Source organism: Bos mutus, chromosome 20, assembly GCF_027580195.1.
Source record: "Bos mutus isolate GX-2022 chromosome 20, NWIPB_WYAK_1.1, whole genome shotgun sequence".
Taxonomy (NCBI): Eukaryota; Metazoa; Chordata; class Mammalia; order Artiodactyla; family Bovidae; genus Bos; species Bos mutus.
Genome location: NC_091636.1, coordinates 66,121,271 through 66,143,560, shown reverse-complemented (window position 1 = coordinate 66,143,560; position 22,290 = coordinate 66,121,271).

Sequence of the window (22,290 nt, the reverse complement as noted above, 5' to 3'; positions counted from 1 at the left end):
GACTGAGTGACTGAACAACAAAGAACCAAGCTGCAGATCGTTAGTGGTGTGGGCATCTGGCTGGGCCCAAGACAGCAGCAGACTGCCTGGTTGGCCTTGGCCCCTGCTGCCTGGAGCACTGACCTTAACGGCAGGGCTGAGAAGCCGCCCGGGGCCGCTCCGATGGAGGCGCTGCTGTTCTCAGGCTGGAGGCCGTGCCGTGCTCTCGCCTGCGGGGGCTGACCCACTTCTGCGGAGGGATCACCAGGTGGGCCTCCACTGGCTGTTTCCTCTCCTGCGGCTTCTTATTCTTGCCCGGCACACAGGATGGCTGGGCCGCTTCTGATCCCCGTGATCATCGGTTAGCCTGTGTGTGTGGTGTGTGCACGCATGCAAATGTACTACTGTTCTTTTATTTTCGTATTGGAGCCTTACCAGGTACCCATGTGTAGTCTGTGGGGTCTGGGGGCAGGGCAGGGCAGGGCGGCTGTCTGTCCCGCCACAGGGTCATGACCACTGCCCATCCCCTGCCCCACCTGCCTCCCATCCTGGTGATGATGCCACAGTCTGCCAGGCACCTGGGAGGGGACTCTCCCCTTGGGCAGGCTGTTGGGGGCGTGGAGCCTGGAACCGCCCTGCAGACTCCTCTCGTGTGTGTGCAGAAGAGGCGTGGAGAGCTGGCTGGGACCAGAGGGGTCACCCCGCGACCCCCACCTCCCATCCCCACCGCCATTCCCCACTCCCCCGGAACTAGGTTGTGGGGAAGGTGGGGTGGGTCTGGTGGCTTTGGAGAAGGTCACCAGCATCTCCTTGGCTGATGAGATGGATCGGATGATCAGACTGGATGAGACGTGGTCTAGTGTGGCTGTCAGATTGGTCAGTCCAGTGTCGCCACAGCTTTACCGCAATAGCCTATCTGAAAGACCACCCGACGATATTCAGCAGGAGAAGGGGAGCCCACTGCGCTTCCATGGGATTCTACTCGGAAACTGGCAGGCACTGACCGCAGCTCATCCAGTTTCAGTTCCTGCCTGTGAGCTTATTTTGAGTCTTAATTTACATCATAATTTGAAAAAAAAATTCGTTACCAGTTTTGAGGAAAAGGTAAAGGAAGTTAGAAAGCTCCCTTTTGGTCTTTCCAAGTCAGCTGTTGGGATTCCCTGGTGGCTCAGCTGGTAAAGAATCCAGCTGCAATGCAGGAGACCTGGCTTCAATCCCTGGGTTGGGAAGATCCCCTGGAGAAGGGAAAGGCTACCCACTCCAGTATTCTGGCCTGGAGAGTCCCATGGACTGTATAGTCCATGGGGTCGCAAAGAGTCGGACACGACTGAGCGACTTTCATTTTCACTTTCAAGTCACCTGTTGGTCATGGCGTTTTGGGCAAATGTAGGTGAAGTCGCACAGGTTCTGCTTCTTTGTCCCTGTTGACCTGATGCCTTGATGCCTAATATAGAGTACTTGTAGTGTGTTCCTTGGACGGACCACAAAATGTCATTTTTAAAAACACCGAGTTTGTCTACCTCAACTGGGACTCTAGACAGGATTGTGTGGAATAGTCTGATCTGATGGTTACAATACTGGATTAATGGCTTCCCAGGTGGTGCTAGAGTTAAAGAACCTGTCTCTGTCTGCCAGTGCAGGAGACTGAAGAGACATGGGTTCGATCCCTGGGTTTGGAAGATCCCTGTAGGAGGGAACAGCTACCCACTCCAGTATTCTTGCCTGGAGAATCCCATGGACAGAGGAGTCTGGTGGGCTATAGTCCATGGGGTCACAGAGAGTTGGATACTACTGAGGCGACTGAGCATGCATGCTGGATTAGGGTATGATTTATACGACTAGAGTTTTTTTTGTTGTGAACCATTTTGAAAGTCTTTCTTGAATTTGTTACAATATTGCTTCTGTTTTTTTATATTTTGAGTTTGTAGTTGCAAGGAATGTGGGGATCTTAGCTACCTGACCAGTTGTCCGCCCAGCACCACCTGCATGGAAGGTGAAGTCTTAACCCCTGGGCCACAGGGGAGGTCCCATGTGTGACCAGATTCCCCCGGAGAGGCGGAACTGAAACTCCTGGGCCAAAAGGAGACCCTTACGCAGTGGCTCCAACCCCTCAAGTGCCCCTTTGGTGGGTCCTCAGAGGACCAGGAGGGGTGGTGTCTGGGCGGGGATGTTGAGGAGATCAGCCCTGAGGCAGAGCGGGGCTTGGGGCCTGGAGAACTCAGCCTGGGCTTCCTCACAGAAGCCAGTGCACAAAAAGGACAATCACAGGGACACGCCAGCCTGTGCGGTGCGCGCTCTGCTCTAAGAAGGCTTCTTGTGCTGAAAAGTGTGAGCCATCTGGGCCCTGTCTCTCCTGTCACACACCCAGACCCTCTCTGCAGCTCCCTGGATCCATCTGGGTGCAAAAGAGGTTCCCCTGCCCCCACCCGTGTCTCCCTCCCACCAACCCCACCTCCCTCCCTGCCCTGCTTTCTTCCTATTGGAATCACGCTGCTCTGATTTTTAGAAATCTAGCCTCTTTCCTAAACTCTTCTATTTATTTTTGAAGATTTTTTTTTTTGATGTGGACCATTTTTAAAGTCTGTATTGAATCTGTTGCAATACTGCTTCCATTTTATGTTTTGGTTTTTTGACCACGAGGCACGCGGGATGGAACCTGCAGCCCCTGCTAGAGGAAGTGTTAACCACTGGACGGCCAGCGAAGCCCCTCCATACCCCTCTTCGCTTAAACGTTCTAACGCCCCGAAAATCACACCACTGTACAAGGTTCTCCTCAGGCGTTCTGCCCACTCACCCTTTCTTGGAAACATGGAAGCCCAGCTGCTTTTTCCCTCCTTATTTGTCTTTTTGTCCAAGCCTGTGTTTCCTCCCGCTGCCCTGCTGCAGGTCCCTCCCTGATTCCCCCAGAGCCTCTCTCTGCAGCTGAGAGTCACCCATCATCTCTTAGCGAGACCGCCATCTCTGTTGACCCAGGGGCTGTTTAATTTCCCTTGGTTCAATCGTTCAATTTTTTTTTTTTAAGTTAAAATGGATGTTCTGACTCTTGGGCTGTTGGAGGGCTGGACGGTCATGGCCAGGAAGCCTTTGGTTCTTGAGCCTCTGATTCCTGGAGCTGGACTCATGAGTGTGATGATAGCACCTCTCAGTCAGGGGAGTAAGGAGGTACTGGGGTTTCCATCACAGATGAGGTGGCTGCCAGTGACATTTGTCACCAAAACTGCTTGCCTCTTTCACCGGGGGCCTGGAGACAGCCAGGAGGTGGTGAGGGGCAGAGAAACGGGTCAGACTTTCTGTTGATAAGGAAAACCTCACAGCTTTTGACAGGAGTTATTATGGGATGCTTACTAACAAGGTACAAATGAAACTTACTTTTTGTTTTTTAAAATAAAATGTTAGCTTTAGATTTAAAATAAAATTTAAACATTTAAAAATTTAATATGTGCATTTTACTTTTGCTTGTTTTATTTATTTATTGCAGTATAGTTGATTTCATGGTCCGTGTGTGGGTTGGAAAAGAATTTCCAGACATGAGGCAGGATGAGAGGAGAATAAAGTTTATTAGCATGGGAGATGCGCTAGAACAGCAGCCTGGCTAAAAGGAGAGCTGACCCGTTTTTCAGGCTAGTAGCTGATTTTTGTAGCCTGGAGACAGAGGAAGTTCCTACTGGAATGGTGGCGATAGTTGGTTGGTTAAGATGCTATAGGGGTGGGTACTAGGGAGACAGAGGAAGTTCCTACTGGAATGGTGGCGGTAGTTGGTTGGTTAAGATGCTATAGGGGTGGGTACTAGGGTTGTTGAAGGAAGGGGGACCCCTTCTAGGCCCCAAGAGTTGGCTCCAGTCAAACACTCGGGCAAGAATTGTCCGAGGAGACACATGAGCTGACGAAGCAAGAGACTCTTTTGGGAAGGGGCTCCAGGGGTGAGTAGCAGGCTAAAGGAACCTAGCAGGCCAGCTCTGCCACGGGGCTCGCAGTTTCGGGTTTTAAGGTGATGGGGTTAGTTTCTGGGTTGTCTCTGGCCAATCACTTTGACAGAATCCTTCCTGGTGGCACACGCATTGCTCAGCCGAGATGGATTTCAACAAGAAGGCTTCTGGGAGGGGATCAGGCACGTGGTGTCTCCTTTTGACCTTTCCTGAACTCTTCTGGTTGGTAATGGTTTATTAGTTCTGTGCTCTTTGCCAGGACTTCCTGTTGCAAAATAACTCACACAAATGGTTACTGTGGTGCCTGGCCAGGGTGGGCAGTTTCGGGTAGTGTGTTTCTCCGAACAGGGTGGGTATTTTACCTAATATGGGGATCAGGGGACTGGCCAGTTTACATCTGGAGGCTCATGGTAACAGTTGCTATGGGGCTTGGACAGTTCCAGATTTTCTGTCCTGTGACCTTGGCTCCACACCTGTGACTTTGGAATAGGGCTCCACAGTGGATGTATAATATTATATAAGTTACAGGTGTGTAATACAGCGCTTCACAATTTTTAAAGGTTACACTTAATTTATAGTTATAAAATATTTGCTGTATTTCCTACATTGTACAATGTATCCTTGCAGCTTATTTTATACATAATATTTTGTATTTAATCCCCTACCGCTGTATTGCCCCTTTCCCCTTCCCTCTCCATACTGGTAACTCTAAATCTGTTCTCTATACCCGTGAGTCTGAGCTTTTGTTGTTATATTTGCTAGTTTGCTGTATTTTTTCAGTTCAGTTATCAGTCGTTCAGTCATGTCTGACTCTTTGTGACCCCATGGACTGCAGCACATCGGGCTTCTCTGTCCTTCACCATCTCCTGGAGCTTGCTCAAACTCATGTCCACTGAATTGGTGATGTGATCCAACCATCTTGTCCTCTGTTGTCCCCTTCTCCTCCTGCCTTCAATCTTTCTCAGCATCAGTCTTTTCCAAGCAGTCAGTTCTTCTCATCAGGTGGCCAAAATATTGTCCAAAGTAAGGTAATAGTCAAAATTCTCCAACCAAGCCTCAACAGTATGTGAATTGAGAATTTCCAGATGTTCAAGCTGGATTTAGAAAAGGCAGAGGAACCAGAGATCAAACTGCCAACATCAGTGGGATAATAGAAATAGCAAGGGAATTCCAGGAAAGCATCTACTTCTCCTTCACTGACTATGCCAAAGACTTTGATTGTGTGGATCACAACAAACTGTGGAAAAGTCTTAAAGAGATGGGAATACCAGACCACGTTACATGCCTCTTGAAAAACCTGTATGCAGGTCAGGAAGCAACAGTTAGAACCAGACATGGAGCAATTGACTGATTCAAAATTGTGAAAGGAGTATGTAAAGGCTGTATATGGTCACCCCACTTATTTAACTTATATGCAGAGTACATTACGTGAAATACTGGGCTGGATGAAGCACAAACTGGAATCAAGGTTGAGGGGAGAAATATCAATAACCTCAGATATGCAGATGCATCACCCTTATGGCAGAAAGTGAAGAGGAGCTAAAGAGCTTCTTGATGAAGATGAAGGAGGAGAGTGAGAAAGCTGGCTTAAAAGTCAACATTGAAAAAGAAAAGATCATGGTATGTGGTCCCATCACTTCATGGCAAATAGATGGGGAAACAATGGAAACAGTGACAGACTTTATTTCCTTGGGCTCCAAAATCCCTGTTGGATGGTGATTGTAGCCATGAAAGTAAAAGTGCTCCTTGAAAGAAAAGCTATGACAAACCTAGACAGCATATTAAACATCAGGGACATTACTTTGCTGACAAAGGTCCATCTAGTCAAAGCTATGGTTTTTCCAGCAGTCATGTATGGATGTGAGAGGTGGACCATAAAGAAGGCTGAGTGCCAAAGAATTGATACTTAGAACTGTGTATTTGGAGAAGACTCTCGAGAGTCCCTTGGACTGCAAGGACATCAAACCACTAAAGGAAATCAATCCTGAATCTTCATTGGAAGGACTGATGCTGAAGTTGCAGCACCAATGCTTTGTTGTATCTTTTAGATTCCACATATGGGGATATCATACAGTATGTCTCCATCTCTGTTGATGGACTCAGGTTGTTTCCGTATCTTGGCAACTGTAAATAGCACTGCTATGAACTAGCATTAGGGTGCACGTATCTTTTCAAATTAATGTTTTTGTTTTTGGATATATATCCAGGAGTGGAATTGCTGAAATTTACTTTCTAAATGTACAAACTGCACAGAGGTTTTCAGAACAAGGAGCAGAAAGGTGCCCACAGTGCACTCCTGGGCTTCCCTCTGCTTCTGTTTTCCTGAGAGGTGAGTCTATGTGGGTGGTGGGGGCAGTTTTCGCCCTGGAGCCCAGCCCCCAGCCATCGTCACGGGGAGTCCTGCCTTTGAATGGTGCCCCGGGGTCCATGCTGTTGTCTGTTATCCTGTCTCTGCCTTGTTCTCAGCTGCTAAGCACTCAAGGTCAAAGACTTCCCTTCTAAGCTACTTAGGAGGTTCAATTAGCCTAGATTCTGTTACATTTCCCAGTCATCTTCAATTGTTCTGTCAGGCAGCTGCCTCACTTTAGTTGAAACCTATTAAGCTCTCAGTGTGATGTTGGAACTTTCCATGCCATCATTATTTAATCCCCAGAAACTTCATGTATCCCCAGCAGTTTTTTTTTTTTTTTTTTTTTTTTAAGGTAAGCAGGAGGCTGAGGTTGGCTGGTGGGAGGCGGAAGTGGATGTGGTGACACGGGTTCCTCAGCAGATCGGGGCTGGGTCTCACTGTCCTCTCGGCCAGCCTGCCTCCCTCATTTAATAACCATCCCCGCCAGCCCCCATCCCCACTCCTCTGATGGAGATTTAGTTCCCTGTACATGCAACTGCCATCTGCTTCAATTTGTCCTAAACTGTGCTGTTGGAGAAGACTCTTGAGAGTCCCTTGGACTGCAAGGAGATCCAACCAGTCCACCCTAAAGGAAATCAGTCCTGAATATTCATTGGAAGGACTGATGTTGAAGCTGAAACTCCAATCCTTTGGCCACCTGATGCAAAGAACTGACTCATTAGAAAAGACCCTGATGCTGGGCAAGATTGAAGGCGGGAGGAGAAGGGGACGACAAAGGATGAGATGGCTGGATGGCATCACTGACTCAATGGACATGAGTTCAAGTAAACTCTGGGAGTTGGTGATGGACAGGGAGGCCTGGCGTGCTGCAGTCCATGGGGTCGCACTACTGAGCGATTGAACCAAACTGAACTGAATTATCTCCTGGTTCCCATTGTCACAGAAGGAAAAAAAAAAAAGGTCTGAATTTTAAAACTTGTCTGGAGGAAGCTGGTCTATTTTGCAATAGAGTGAAATTCTGGTGAAATATTTACATTATAAAATAGTACCGATGTGAGTTAGGAAAATTCAGTTTCTTCACAGGAAATTTAGCTACCTGGATGGATATTTGCTTTGCTGTTGCTGTCATGTTTGCTAAGTCATGTCCAGCTCTTTGCAACTCCATGGACTGCAGTGCACCAGACTTCCCTGTTCTCCACTATCTCCTGGAGTTTGTGTAAATTCAGGTCAATTGAGTCAGTGATGCTATCTAAACATCTCATCCTGTCACCCTCTTCTCCTGCCCTCAGTCTTTCCCAGCATCTGAGTGTTTTCCAGTGATTTGGCCCTTCCTATCAGGTGGCCAAAGGATTGAACCTTCAGTTTCAGCATCAGTTCTTCCAATGAATATTCAGGACTGATTTCCTTTAGGATGGACTGGTTGGATCTCCTTGCAGTCCAAGGGATTCTCAAGAGTCTTCTCCAACACCACAGTTCAAAAGCATCAATTCTTTGGTGCTCAGCCTTCTTTATGGTCCAACTCTTAGGTCCATACATGACCACAGGAAAAACCATAGCTTTGACCATATGGAATTTTGTTGGCAAAGTGATGTCTCTTCTTTTTTAATATGCTGTCTTGGTTTGCTTTCCTTCCAAGGATCAAAAATTTTCAATTTCTTAGCTGCAGTCCCCATTCATAATGATTTTGGAACCCCCCAAAATAAAGTCTGTCACTGTTTCCCCGTCTGTTTGCCATGAAGTGATGGGACCGGATGCCATGATCTTAGTTTTTCGAATGTTGAGTTTTAAGCCAGCTTTTTCACTCTCCTCTTTCACTTTCATCAAGAAGCTCTTTAGTCCTTCTTTACTTTCTGCCATAAGGGTGGTGTCATCTGTATATCTGTATTTCTCCAGGCAAGCTTGATTCCAGCTTGTGGTTCATCCAGCCTGGCATTTCGCAGATGTCCTCGGCACATAAGTTAAGTAAGAGGGTGACAATATACTGACTTGATGTACTCCTTTCCCAGTTTGGAACCAGTCCATTGTTCTGTGTCCAGTTCTAACTATTGCTTCTTGATCTGCATACAGATTTCTCAGGAGGCAGGTCAGGTGAGTCTGGTATTCCCAGCTCTTGAAGAATTTTCCAGTTTGTTGTGCTCCACACAGTCAAAAGCTTTAGTATAGTTGATGAAGGAGAAGCAAGATGTTTTTCTGAAATTCCCTTGCTTTTTCTATGATCCAGTGAATGTTGGCAATTTGATCTCTGGTTCCTCTGCCTATTCTAAATCTAGGAGAATTGGGTGGGGGAGCTGCCCATTTCCAGGTGGTGGAAATGGCCACATTGCTGAACAAGGCAGGCAGTAACCTCTTTGCAGTGACCTGCCTGGTTCTGCTACCGAGGGTGAAACGTGCGGCGTGTTCTTTGAGAGTCTGCTTTCAGGTCCGTCTCCGTGTCTGCTGCAGGGAGAGGCGTTTTCCCCAGACGTCACCGTGTGGTTTCTGACGCAGTTGCCAGCTTCGGTCTCTGGTTTCCTCGAATTGTCCACATCACACAGTTCGGGAGGCAGGACAGTGCTTTACGATGCTTTCCTGTCTGTGCCTGCCTGCTCAGTCGTGTCCGACTCTCTGTGACCCCGTGGACTGTAGCCCACCAGGCTCCTCTGTCCATGGGATTTCCCAGGCAAGAACACTGGAGTGGGTGGCCATTTCCTTCTCCAGGGCATCTTCCCTGACCAGGGATCGAACATGGGTCTACGGCGTTGCCTGGTAGATTCTTTACCCCTGAGCCACCTGGGAAGCCCTATTGGTTTCCTACAGCTCTAACAAATGACTAGACACCTCATGTCTTAACACACATTTTTTAAATCTATAGTTCTGTAGGTCAGAGGTCTGATACTGCTGTCACTGGGCTAGGACCCAGGTGTTGGCAGGACTTCATTTGTTTCTGTAAAATCCTTGCCTTTTCTAGCCTCTGAGCCTGCTCACATACCTAGGGTCATGACCCTTTATCCGCAAAGCGAGCAAGTTGGCACTGAGTCTTTCTTGTCTTGCCATCTCTGTGGTTCTCTCTTCCAATCTCCTCCTCTACTTTGACCCTTGTGATTACATTGGACCTGCCTGCGTAACCCCGTGTACTGGTCTCCATGTCAGAGTCAACTGATTAGCAGCCTTAATTACCTCTGCAGCCTAATTCACTTTGTCATGTAACCTAACACAGTCACGTGTTCTGGGATCAGGGTGTGCACGTCTTGGCGGCGCCATTATGCTTTTGACATGTGCTGTGCTTCCTGCAGTTGTGTGACACGGCAGCCCTGCTGAAGCTGGGAGGCCGATTGTGGGTCCCATGATATCCTGTAGAGAATTTCCCAGTTTGATTTTTGAAGTGGAACAATTACTTGGGACTGTAGACTGCCACCAACTACAGTGCTCCAAGCAGCTCCACAGAGGCTCCTAGCTGCATTGTTACTTGCTTGAGAGTGGAATGTGTGTAAGAGGCTTCATCATGGACCCAAGCATGATAGTTTGCAGTCCTAGGAAGTGGGCAGGGTGTAGAATTCAAATACAGAGAGGACAGTAAGAACTGGAAGCAGTGATGTCACACATGGCCCTGGGGGGCTCTGCCCCACACTCAGATCCATCTCTCTCTGGTCTCAGCATTCTTTCTCCCGCTAGCTCCTTCTTCACTGAACTACTGTCTGTATTCTAGACAAGGTGTCTCCTCTCTTCCCTCTGGGCTTTCTTCTGCACGAAAAGTCTTTCTGCTCGAACTGGCGTGCTCCATTTGACTCCCAGGACTCAGCATTGGCTTCCAAAAGCCTCCTAACTTTCCAGGCTAGATTAGGGCCTCATAACCTGACTTTCTATCACCCCAGTTTCACTACTCTCTGCACGCTTTTGGGGGAAAATATTTTATTCTTATTTTGCCTCTTCCAGCAGATTGTAAGCCCCTTGAATTCAGAAGGTTTATTCTCAGATACTTGGATGGGATCAAGCCTGTTTTACATGCTCAGTGAATATTTGTTGAGTAAATGAATGGATATGTGTTTGGATGACTGTTTCTGAGCGTCTCTTTATTATTGAGTTAATATCACGAAATCTTGCAACATTATGCTCTCATATTTTGAAACAGGCTTAGAAAAATTACACACACTCAAAACACATTTATAGAATGAGTTTTTTCCATCCATCTTTTGAAATCACCCATGCTTCCTTGAATAGCTAAGCGAATAGACTATTGTTTTCCTTGCATTTTGGATCAACTTGATTTATTTTCTTTCAACAACATCTATATTGGATGGTGATTACATAGCAACTTTGGTTTTTTCTGTTTTTTTTTTTTTTTTTGCTTGAGGCACAAAGCAATATATTTCACCTGTAAACAATGAGCTCAAAATAGATTCTTTACTGCAATCCCCAGGCTAACTCAAATATCACCCAATTCTGATTTAGTGTACTTGGGAACCTGAGTGTGGGTTATCTTATTATACTGAAAAGGGAAGTGAGTAAACTTCCTTAATCTAATCTCAGACAGTTATGAGTCACATCGACTTTGATGGATCAAACTCTGAAATTTGTTCATGTCCAAAGAAGGACTTAAGGAATGTAAAATGAAAATGCCAGAACAAATACATGGACTTTGAATTTGACCAAAAATCTGAGCAACATTAGCAATTTGTTAGTTTACATAAAAATAAAAAATTAAATTTGTATTTACCAGATATAAAAGAGCTACATTATATCCCAGATTTTTTTCTTACACATTATTCATTCAACCACATTTTTGTAGCATTGGCTTTCTGTGAGGCACAAAGACCAAATCCTATGATGTCTTGTCTCCTATGCTCTTACTGTAATGCCCTGTGAACTCCCCCATTTTGAACTCCCTCTTACAGCAATTAATAATAAACACAATTTGCTTAGCTACAGATGTATCCCTGATGGCTGTTGGCTAGAAGATATTGACAGCACTTAACAGAAACCCCCAAATAATAGTGCTTCAAACCAAAAAGGTTTGTTTTAATAGGACAAGTTGGGTGGAGGGTAGTCCAGTCTGATGTGACAGTGTCTGCATGTCCTCAGGTCCAGTCTCCTCCTGCTTGATCACTCTTGGCATGTGGCTTCTATCACTGTGTGCAACTCATGATCTAAGAGGCTGCTGGAACTCCAGCCATCACATCTGCATCCTATAGTGCAGGAATGGAAGTTGGGAGAAGAGAAAGAAGGGTGCCCTTCCTACTTATTTGAACCCCTTTTAAGAAGACTTCTAAGAAGTCTTCCACACAATTTCAGATATTTCAAGGACTGCAGTGTAGTCACATGACCACACATTGTTGCAAGGGTGGATGGGAAGTGTTTTTTTTTTTTTTTTAGCATACTGCTAAGGCAATGGCACCCCACTCCAATACTCTTGCCTGGAAAATCCTGTGGACGGCAGAGCTTGGTAGGCTACAGTCCATGGGGTCGCTAAGAGTCAGATACGACTGAACGACTTCACTTTCACTTTTCACTTTTATGCATTGGCGAAGGAAATGGCAACCCACTCCAGTGTTCTTGCCTGGAGAATTCCAGGGATGGGGGAGTCTGGTGGGCTGCCGTCTATGGGGTCACACAGAGTCGAACATGACTGAAGTGACTTAGCAGTAGCAGTATGCTAAATAGAGTCAGGATCCTGTTACCAAGAAACAAGGGAGAAAGAGACATTAGGGGGACAATAGCCATCTCTACCACAAAGTGTTTCTGCTTCTTTATTGTCAAATCACTTTGTCTGATTAAAACTGTACATGGTTTCCAGTTGCTCCCCTGGACTGAATGTCCCCAGTTCATAAACAGCTCCTCCAGGAGCTGTGTGGTTTGGAGTAGAGAATATAAGGCCTCATTTCTCCCCCAGATGACCCAGCCCCATCTGGGCTTAGCTCCAGCAGCCCTGAGACCAATTCCTGAGCCCAGCAGACCTTTTCAGGCTCCTGCAAATGAGAGTCTGTTGCTGAAAACTGGAGGTTCTATGGCTCCCATCCTTCTGGACTGAGGGGCTTGAGGGTGCCCTGTGATGCAGGCTGCCCTGGGCCAGGGTGTCTCCCATGTGGGGAGGGGCAGCTGGGTTTGGACACAGAGGAGAACCCCAGTCTCTGGTCCCATGAGTCATGCAGAGCCAGTTAGCAATTGCTCAATGTGGTCCCTGGTCCATAAGGTTGAGAAAAGACAATTAGTGTGGAAGCAAATTAGAACAACAGCCATGATGTTGATTGGGAAGCAAATGAAAAGGCTCAAAAGGAAAGCTTTTTTTTCTGAGTTTCTCAAAGAATGCCACAGTTTAATTCTTTGCCTTCCCGGTGCCAGGGGCAGTGACAGCTTATTGGCAGACACCCAAGGGCCACGCGTGGTGAAACAGAAACCTCCAGTGTCACAGGGAGCAGATGTATGACCCAGGAGGTGGTTCTGATGCAAGGGCGGCTGTGGATATTCAGACCCAAACTCCTGAGGCAGGTGCCTCACAGATGTTGGCTAATCTAGGGGTGTTGGATCTTCAGACTTTTCTGAAGAGAGCATCTGTGGAGAAGGAAAAGGTTTGAGGTTGAAGTTGGTTTGAAGGGAGACATGGGGCTGCATCCATCTTGCTCCACTCAGTCCCAGCTCCTGGCTCAGGTGTGCGAGGCACAGGCATTAAATTTTAAAATTGACTTTTAGAAATTTATATCCATACCATAACCTTCTTTCAAACTGTGGTGCTGGAGAAGAGTCTTGTGAATCCCTTGGACTTTAAGGAGATCAAACCAGTCCATCCTAAAGGAAATCAACCCTGAATATTCATTGGAAAGACTGATGCTGAAGCTCCAATTCTTTAGCCACCTGATGAGAAGAGCCGACTCACTGGAAAAGACCCTAATGCTGGGAAGGACTAAGGGCAGGAGGAGGAGGGGACGACAGAGGATGAAATGGCTGGATGGCATCACTGACTCAATGGATATGAGTTTGGGCAAACTCTGGGAGATGGTGAAAGACAGGGAAGCCTGGCGTGCTGCAGTCTATTGGGTTTCAAAGAGTTGGACACGACTGAGTAACTGAACGACAAACCTTCTGGTTAAGGTTATAAACATCTATTTGTCAAAATGGGCTGTATTTTCAGGAAGGCATGATTTTGGATGCTGTATGAGAAAGGATCGTTGCACTGAAGGGATCTGTCACGCAGCAGGCATTCCACTTTGTCAGCGTCCTCCTGATGTCTGTCTTGGTCGCTGCTCACAGCCGAGAATGTCGGCCTTGCTGGGCACGTTACGTTTGCTTCTCCATGCTCATGCTCACGGGGCCAGAGGGGAGAAGGGTGCTGTGGGCACGCTTCCAGCTGGCATGGGAATCTGAGTATTGACAGGTGGGCAGTTCATGCCTCACCAGGGAACCCCAGATGGATACATCCTGAGGTTGTTGTCCCTGAGGCTCTAACACCTTTAATGAGCCACTTGGAGATGCTCAGAGCTTTGGTGACTGTTTTTGTCATCTTGAGTTCTATTAAAAACTGGAAGGAAAATGCTTCCTGTGTCCTGAAAATGTAAACAAGATGGTGTGCTTTAGGATTTGAGGAAAGATACCAAAGTTAAACTGTTCGGGCGTTTAAAGGCAGTCTGCATAGAATGTATGAATGTGCTTTGTGTAGTATCCTTATGTACATTGTATTAGCTTTCTGTGCTGTATGACAGAGCACAGATCCTTAGCTCACAAGTCTGGGCAGACTTCATTGGGTTCTCTGCTTAGCATCTCACAGGCTGAAATATGGAATGACCCCACAAGACTCTTGTCTGGGAGACAGTGGGGAGGAAGATCTTTCCAGGCTCTCTCGGGTGTTGGCTGAATTCAGTTCCTTTTGGCTGTAGGACTAAAATCCCTGTTTCTTTGTTTGATGGTTTCCAGGGGTTACAGCATCTGCTCCTGGGGTCCCCTCACTTTCTCTCTGGTCCTTGCACATGGTCCCGGTTTCAAAACAACTTTAAATTAATACATTTAAAATATTCATAGAAAATTTGACATGCAATAAGGCCAGCAGATCAGGAGGTACTTGCCATTGAAAAGACAGTTTGTTTCTCACGGTTCCCGTGGGGAGGGGGCACGCCACAGGCCAGGTGTGATCAGGCGTCTTTATTGTGGCTTCTAGGGTGAGAGATAGGATAGGCAGGGTGAGCAGACTTAGGATTAGCTAGTCTGAATAACTTCGGGGCTCTGGGGTGTGGGGGCTGTCTCTGGCTCTCTGGTGGCTGACTTTGGGGTGCTTAGGGTAGGCAGTGGTGACAGAGAGTGTGAGGACCTGGTGGAAAAGGTGACTGAGGAATATTGAAGCCGAGATGCATAGCTCAAGATGGAACCTTTGGGGCAAGACTTAATAGCTAGCAGTTCAAAAAGGTCCTTTCCCCTTTAATTATCAACTGTCTTCACATGCCTTTTATAGAAGCATCCCTGATTCATTATTGCTGTTGGTCCTTTTGGCGAGAGGCAGTGTTTGGAAAGCACCAAGTATGTCTAAATGGCAGACTTTAATTTTTTAATCTTTAGCAGGAGTTTTGTCTCATTAGCATTTACGCAGCATTGACTGGTCTCTTCAAGCTTCAAACCATTAAGGACAAACCACCACAAATTTAATTGATTAGTTTAGCCTATTTCACAATTTAATATGGAAGCCCTTCTTCACCAAAGGCTCTTTGAGACAGATATACCATGTTTGGGCTTTCCTGGTGGCTCAGATGGTAAAGAATTTGCCTGCAATGCAGGAGACCCGAGTTTGATCCTGAGTCGGGAGGATCCCCTGGAGAAGGGAATGGCAGCTCACTCCAGTATTCTTGTTTGGAGAATTCCATGGACACAGGAGCCTGGCCAGCTACAGTCCATGGGGTTGCAAAGAGTTGAACACGACTGAGTGACTAACACACACACACACACACACACACACACACCATGCTCATTGGAGATAGGCAATGTGTAGCTCACAGAAGGTACCTCTTGCTTACCCCTCCATGGATCTCAGATGGAAACTCCGCAATTTCTTCCCTGCCATATACAATTTTTATGTTACAGTAAATTATTTTAGTTTGAGTCTTAGGAGATTAACATTCTTTCCTTTCCTGCCTGAACTAGGAACCAGATGAGAAATAATGTAGTCAAGCCCCTGGGGATAAAATCTTATTACCAATAACTTTTTATTTTTTGACCTAAAATGTAATTATGTCTATGATAAAGTGGACTTGCTCCCACACTCCCCAGTTTGACTGGACTTCCCACTCATCTGCTAAGTCCTTCCTAGCAGAAAGCCCCTTACAGGTTGGTATAGAACAGACCAGACTGCGTGGTCTGTGTGGACAAAGGCGAAAAAAGAGGCTTCTCGGCTCTGTCCTGCCCCTTCTCTCAAATTCCCCAGTGACAGAAGCCATTCGGGCCCCACCCTGCGGTGGAGTGAGTGAGGAGCCGCCCTCTCACGGAGCGCCCTCTCTATGCAGACACGAGGTCAAGGGGAAAAGGGTCCTTCTGACAGTCTTCTCTTCAGGAGGGGATTAGTGGACCAGCCAGTTATTGGTGTGTTTTTCAGATTCAGAAGCTTTCGTCTATAAGCACAACTTTCACTAAAAGCTGGCTTCAGCTTGTCTGTGGGTCGTCTAAGGTCTTAGCATTTTCTCTTTTTCACTATGCGCTGTGTGGATATATATCATTCCCTACTGGTAACATCAACACCCTTAGGCAACAAAGATCCGTCTAGTGAAGGCTATGGTTTTTCCAGTAGTCGTGTATAGATGTGAGAGTTGGACTGTAAAGAAAGCTGAGCACTGAAGAATTGATGCTTTTGAACTATGGTGTTGGAGAAGACTCTTGAGAGTCCCTGGGACTGCAAGAAGATCCAACCAGTCCATCCTAAAGGAAATCACTGGAAGGACTGATGCTGAAGCTGAAGCTCCAATACTTTGGCCACCTCATGTGAAGAGCTGCCTCAATGGAAAAGACCCTGATGCTGGGAAAGATTGAAGGCAGGAGGAGAAGGGGACAACAGAGGATGAGATGGTTGGATGGCATCACCGACTTGATGGACACGAGTTTGGGTGGACTCTAGGAGTTGGTGATGGACAGGGAGGCCTGGAGTGCTGTGGTTCATGGGGTCACAACTGAGCAACTGAACTGAACTGAACATCAACACATGGGAGAGTGTAATAGTCAGATTTTTCTGTGATAATGCTGTGTATCAAACAAACCCAACATCAGTGGCTTCTAAGAGCAAAGACTTCTTCCTGCTTGAGGATGCTTGGGTTGGGTGGCATTGGGAGGGCTGGAGTGCACAAGTCTGCTCCAGTCTGTTGGGCTCAGGTCTCCTCCAGGTGTCTTCTCATCCTGGACTAGAGGCCACTGGGGATGGGGGACCGATGGCAGGAGCTGAGCCAAGGATGAGGTGGCACCTGAAGCAGCCACTTGCATCAGGCTGTTTGTATTCCATCAACCAAAGTGATTTGGGTGCACAGATCCAAAGTTACGGAGAGGGGAAGGGGATGAATAGACACTGAAGGACAATACAATCTGCCAGACTGAAGACAGCGCTGTGGCAGGTGAAAAAGGAGGTAAGCAGGAACCGTGTTTAGTGACCACTTCCATGTTTGAATATCTCCTCTCTTGCTTTGAAATCAGATAGAACTGGGTTTGAATCCTGTAAACCTGTGAGTTGTCTACAGGTGATCCTTGAGCTGTGATGGAGAGAAAGAGCCAGGACAAAAAGCCAAGTCAAGTAGTGGGAGAGGAAGACACCCCATGAGGGGAGCAGCAGGGGCTGGACACGGACGTGTGTTTGGGATGGTGAAGGTCCAATGGCTCAAGAAGAAAAGCCTGAAGGAGCTGGCAGGGAAGGGGGGCATTTGCATATGCATTTATTCATTCAGAGAGAAGGGGACGACAGAGTATGAGATGGTTGGATGGCATCACCGACTCGATGGACATGGGTTTGAGCAAGCTCCGGGAGTTGGTGATGGACAGGGAAGCCTGGAGTGCTGCAGTCCACGGGGTTGCAAGGTGTAGGACACGACTGAGTGACTGAACTGAACCGAGCTTTTTAATGGCTTATGCAAAGATCCCAGAAGAGAGGAGGAAACTGCGTGCAGAGGAAAGAAAGTCTGCGAACAGGTCTGTGGTCACGTGAAGATGTCATGGTGAGTGCAGACAGGGTTGTCCCCATGCCCTGGGGTCCTCTTCCTCCTGACCAGGGATGAGGATGTGGTTGGGAAGGGAAGAAACAGAAGGTCCATCTGAGTGAAGCAGGCCGGGAAATAGTCCAAGCGTGGAGCTGCATGTGGAACAGAGTGATGGCTGATGGATCGTAGCAGGTAATGGAGAGGAAAGAATGCAGGACAACCAAAAGGAACCGTGCTGCTTGAGACGGGAAAGCTTGATCTCCCTGCGACGCTGGCCTCCGTCTCTGTGCATCTTTCCCGTCAGTGCTGACCTGCTGTGGTGGGGATGCGGTGAGGATGCACCGGGCCCAGAGGGATCCATGAGCAGAGGGTTAACACGTTGGCTTCGAGCAGTCTTGGCAATGAAGCCTCTGGTCCAGGTGGGTGGGGAGGGACCTGAGCCCGGATATGATTCATCCCAGGGAACAGGAGGCTGGCAGGAGTGGCTGTGAAGGGGAGGCTTTTAAAGGGCCCACTGACTCTATTATCAAAGCCCCAGTGTGGAAAGTCATCCATGGATCCGCCTCTCACCAACTCTCAGCTTCTCCTGATTTATGTCTCTTCAGGACCAGCTATATAACTTGCAATGCCTGATGCAAAATTAAGATGCAGGGCCATTCATTAAAAATGAAAAATGTAAAGGCAATGACAGCAGAACATTCAGCCAGGCATGCAGTCCTTCTAAGCAGCAGGCCTTGTGTGTAGCACAGGTCACGTGCCCGGGAAGCCAGTCCTGGTCCCCCTCCGTGGCCCTCTCGGTCTGATCTCAGCCCACAAACTGCCCACAAACGCGTTCTTGTTCCCTCTCCCTTTTGCACATGCTGCCTCCTACTTCCAAAGTCCTTCCTGGCCAGCTTCTATTCTAGAGTCAAAATCCATTTCTAAGCTGGTTCTTTAGGTTTCCTGAGGACTCTGTTTTAATGTTTTGTGCACTGAAATTGTCCTGTTTTGATTATACTTTCCATAAAGTTGTTGATGGAATGAATGAACAGATAAATGAATAATGAGCTCTGAAGACTTTGCTCAAACTCATGTCCATCAAGTCGGTGATGCCATCCAACCATCTCATCCTCTGTCAGCCCCTTCTCCTCCTGCCTTCAATCTTTCCCAGCATTAGAGTCTTTTAATGACTACCCACTCCAGTATTCTGGCCTGGAGAATTCCATGGACTGTATAGTCCATGGGGTCACAAAGAGTTGGACATGACTGAGAGACTTTTAGTTTCTTTCTTTCACTAATGAGTCAGTTCTTTGCATCAGGTGGCCAAAGTATTGGAGCTTCAGTTTCAGCATCTGTCCTAAGGAATATTCAGGGTTGATTTCCGTTAAGATTGACTGGTTTGCTCTCCTTGCAGTCCAAGGAACTTTCAAGAGTCTTCTTCAACACCACAGTTTGAAAGTATCAATTCTTTGGTGCTCAGACTTCTTTATGGTCCAACTCTCACATCTGTACATGACTGCTGGAAAAACCGTAGCTTTGCCTAGATGGACTAATTGGCAAAGTAATGTCTCTGCTTTTTAACTGCTGTCTAGGTTTGTCATAACTTTTCTTCCAAGGAGCAAGCAAGAGTCTTCAATTTCACGGCTGTAGTCACCATCTGCAGTGATCTTGGAGACCAAGAAAATCAAGTCCATCACTGCCACCACTGTTTCTCAGGAGTCAGATGGTGGCTAATTTAGTAACTCAACTTTTGAGTTCTTAATTGAAAGGCATCCAAGGGCTTACATTTCAGAAGCCTAGATGGTTCAGGGTAAAGAATCTGCCTGCAATGCAGGAGACACAGAAGACACAGGTTCAATCCCTGGGTCAGGAAGATCCCCTGGAGAAGGAAATGACAACCCACTCCAGTATTCTTGCCTGGAGAATGCTATGGACAGAGGAGCTTGGTGGGCTACAGTCCAGAGTGTTGCAAAGAGTCAGACACATCTGAGCACTGAGCAGGAGCCTAAGTCATGGTGCTCTCGTTACGTTGTAAATTAAATGGATGTATTTCCCTCCAGTGGAGGGTGAACCCATCAGACAGCCTTGATTACACGAGAAACGGGGTGGGCAGCTTCGCAGGGGATCCCCCACCCCCGGGCAAAGGCACCAAGGAAGGCCCCCAAAGAGCACAGATGAAGCTGCTTCATGTTGTGCACACCAAGGACAGCTGAGTGCTTTCCCCTCAAGTACAGAGAAGGACCTAGAACACAGCTGAGCAAAGTCATAAGTTCACACTTTGAAGGAGGTATGAGATGAATAATCCAATCATTTAAGACTGAAGCAAAGCAATAATCAAATATCGCAGCAGGCATTTTTGAAATAGTAAGTGCATGAGAGTTTTGCATTGAAATACAACTGAAAATAAATATATTTATATATAATATAATAAAACAAATATCAATATCAGTTGATAATGTGTAATACATTGTTGTTGTTGTTTAGTCATCAAGTTATGTCTGACTCTTTTGAGACTCCACGGACTCTAGCCCACCAGGCTCCTCTGTCCGCTGGATTCTGCAGGCGAGAATACTGGAGTGGGTAGCCATTCCCTTCTCCAGGGGATCTTCCTGATCCAGGGATCAAACCGAGGTCGCCTGCACTGCAGGCAGATTCTTTACCCTCTGAGCCACCAGCCACATGCATATGTCTTGGGCCTATTTCTGGAGGATCAAGGTAAAAAAGTCAGGAAGCAAAATACTGAGCATTGACATGACTGCTTTCAAAACTGAGGATTCACTATTGAGCCTTAGATGCCAGTAAGCCCATTTACTGATGATGTTCCTTTCTGATGCTGTGTTGTGTGGTTATGTTGGGGTTAGAGAATAAATTATCAATTGAACTGGAAATAGAATTCAATACAATTTAATAAGCTCTAGGCTTGCTGCTGTTGATTTTCTTTCCTTTATTTGTTTTTACAAAAAAAATACTATATGCAGCTGGCTTTATAGCCATCTGTTTGGGGCAGTTTGCAGAGATGCTAATTAACGGAAAAACGATTTGTCATCTTAAGGAATGCTGACGTCTCCTATGGTTCTCAGGGGAACAAAACCTTGTTAGAAAACTATCTTTTTTTTAATTGCTGTTAATTTAATGTTTCCATTTAGTCTCCTTTTGACGTGCAAGTAGAATGCTTGATTATTCTCTAAAATGGCGCATACCTTTCTCAGAAGGCAGCAATTCATTTCTGGGAGTTTTGATTTTTTAACTCTTGTAAGTTTTCTCATTTTGCTCAACAGTCTGTTGTATTGTGGGGACTACTTAAAAAGCTTTTAAATTATGTTTATATATATTATATATAATGTACCGCTAAGTCGAGTCAGTCGTGTCCGACTCTGTGTGACCCCATAGACGGCAGCCCACCAGGCTCCCCCGTCCCTGGGATTCTCCAGGCAAGAACACTGGAGTGGGTTGCCATTTCCTTTTCCAATAATGTACAGTACACGATAAATATTATATGTAATTATACAGTGTACATATGATTTACATATTATAATTTTGTTGTTTATTTAATTTATATTACATTATGGTGGCAAAGTGGTAAAGAATCTGTCTGCCAAAGCAAGAGGCAAAAAATGATGCAAGTTCGATCCCTGGTCGGGGGTCTCCAGGTCCCCTGGAGAAGGAGACGGCAACGCATTCCAGTATTCTTGCCCAGAAAATCCCATGGACAGAGAAGCCTGGTGGGCTGCAGTTCATGGGGTTGCAAAGAGCAACTTGACTGAGCATGTACACATATACACTCACAGCCTGGAGCAACCATCACCATTCTCTTTCTGGGACTTTCCCCCACTCCAGCGGTGGCCCGCTTTGGTCCTGGGAGGGATTCTCCGTGATTTGGTACCTTGGGCCCGCTCCGAGTGTTTTCTGTGGACAGGCACCACTCAAGAAGCAAAGAGGCCCGTGTCCCTAGGCAGGAGGCAGCACAGAGGACAGAGATGGGTGGACGGGTGGACAGGACTGTGAACCTGCAGCCTTTCAGCGGGGCTCCCAGCCCTCCTGGAAAGCAGTGCTCCCGGTGTTAGCTTTTCAGGAAATTGAGTCAGTTTTCTAACCTACAAGAACCTTTCCTCAATTACCTGTGCCTGCTCTTCCCCGAATGATTAAGCAAAGCAAAGCACAGCCTTTCGTGGTGGGTTTGGCAGGACCCTGGGGGAGCTGAGTGGCCGGGAGCTTCACCCCAGTGGTGCCCTGCCCTGTCTCCACGTCCTCTTAGGCAGCCATGGGCGGGGGTGGGGGGCTGGGAGTGGGGTTGGGGGTGGAAGGGGTACGGGTTGGGGGGTGGTGGGGGTGGTGAGGGTGGGGGTGGGGGCGAGGCTCGATCTCTGCGTCCTGTCCTTTCCCAGGCACACAGTGGAGGCTAAACCACCACCTTGCTCTTTAAGCCTCTCTGTTTGCTTTTCATCTAAAGGTGGTTAAATTATAACTCACCTCCTCCTCCTCCTGAGCTCCACGAAGTTTCTAACAAATTGCAGGAGACCATCTGCCTTCTATTCTATCAGTAAACAAACCTATTAAAAGAGCACTTCCCCCTCAGGCCTACGGAGTTGGAAATGAACGCTGAATAATTTAAAGCTGAAATCATTCTAAAGTAAATTAACCTTCTCAAGCTGATTTGGATTCGTGAAAAAGTAAAAACAAGGCCTCAGTGACCCTTGGACATAACTGATACTCCACTCCATTCAGTTCGTTGGATCTTAAAGAGAACAGACCCTACACTGCCTCTTGCAGGGAATCTCTTCTTTTCAGAAATCATCTGCCGCTTTGAAATTTTACTAAAATTTATTGATTGCTATTAGTTTAGCCCAATCTTTAAAAGTGTATTAAGACAGATTTTCTAAGACAGAGACATTTCTAAGAGAAAGGGAACAGATTCTCTGGGCCACATACACTA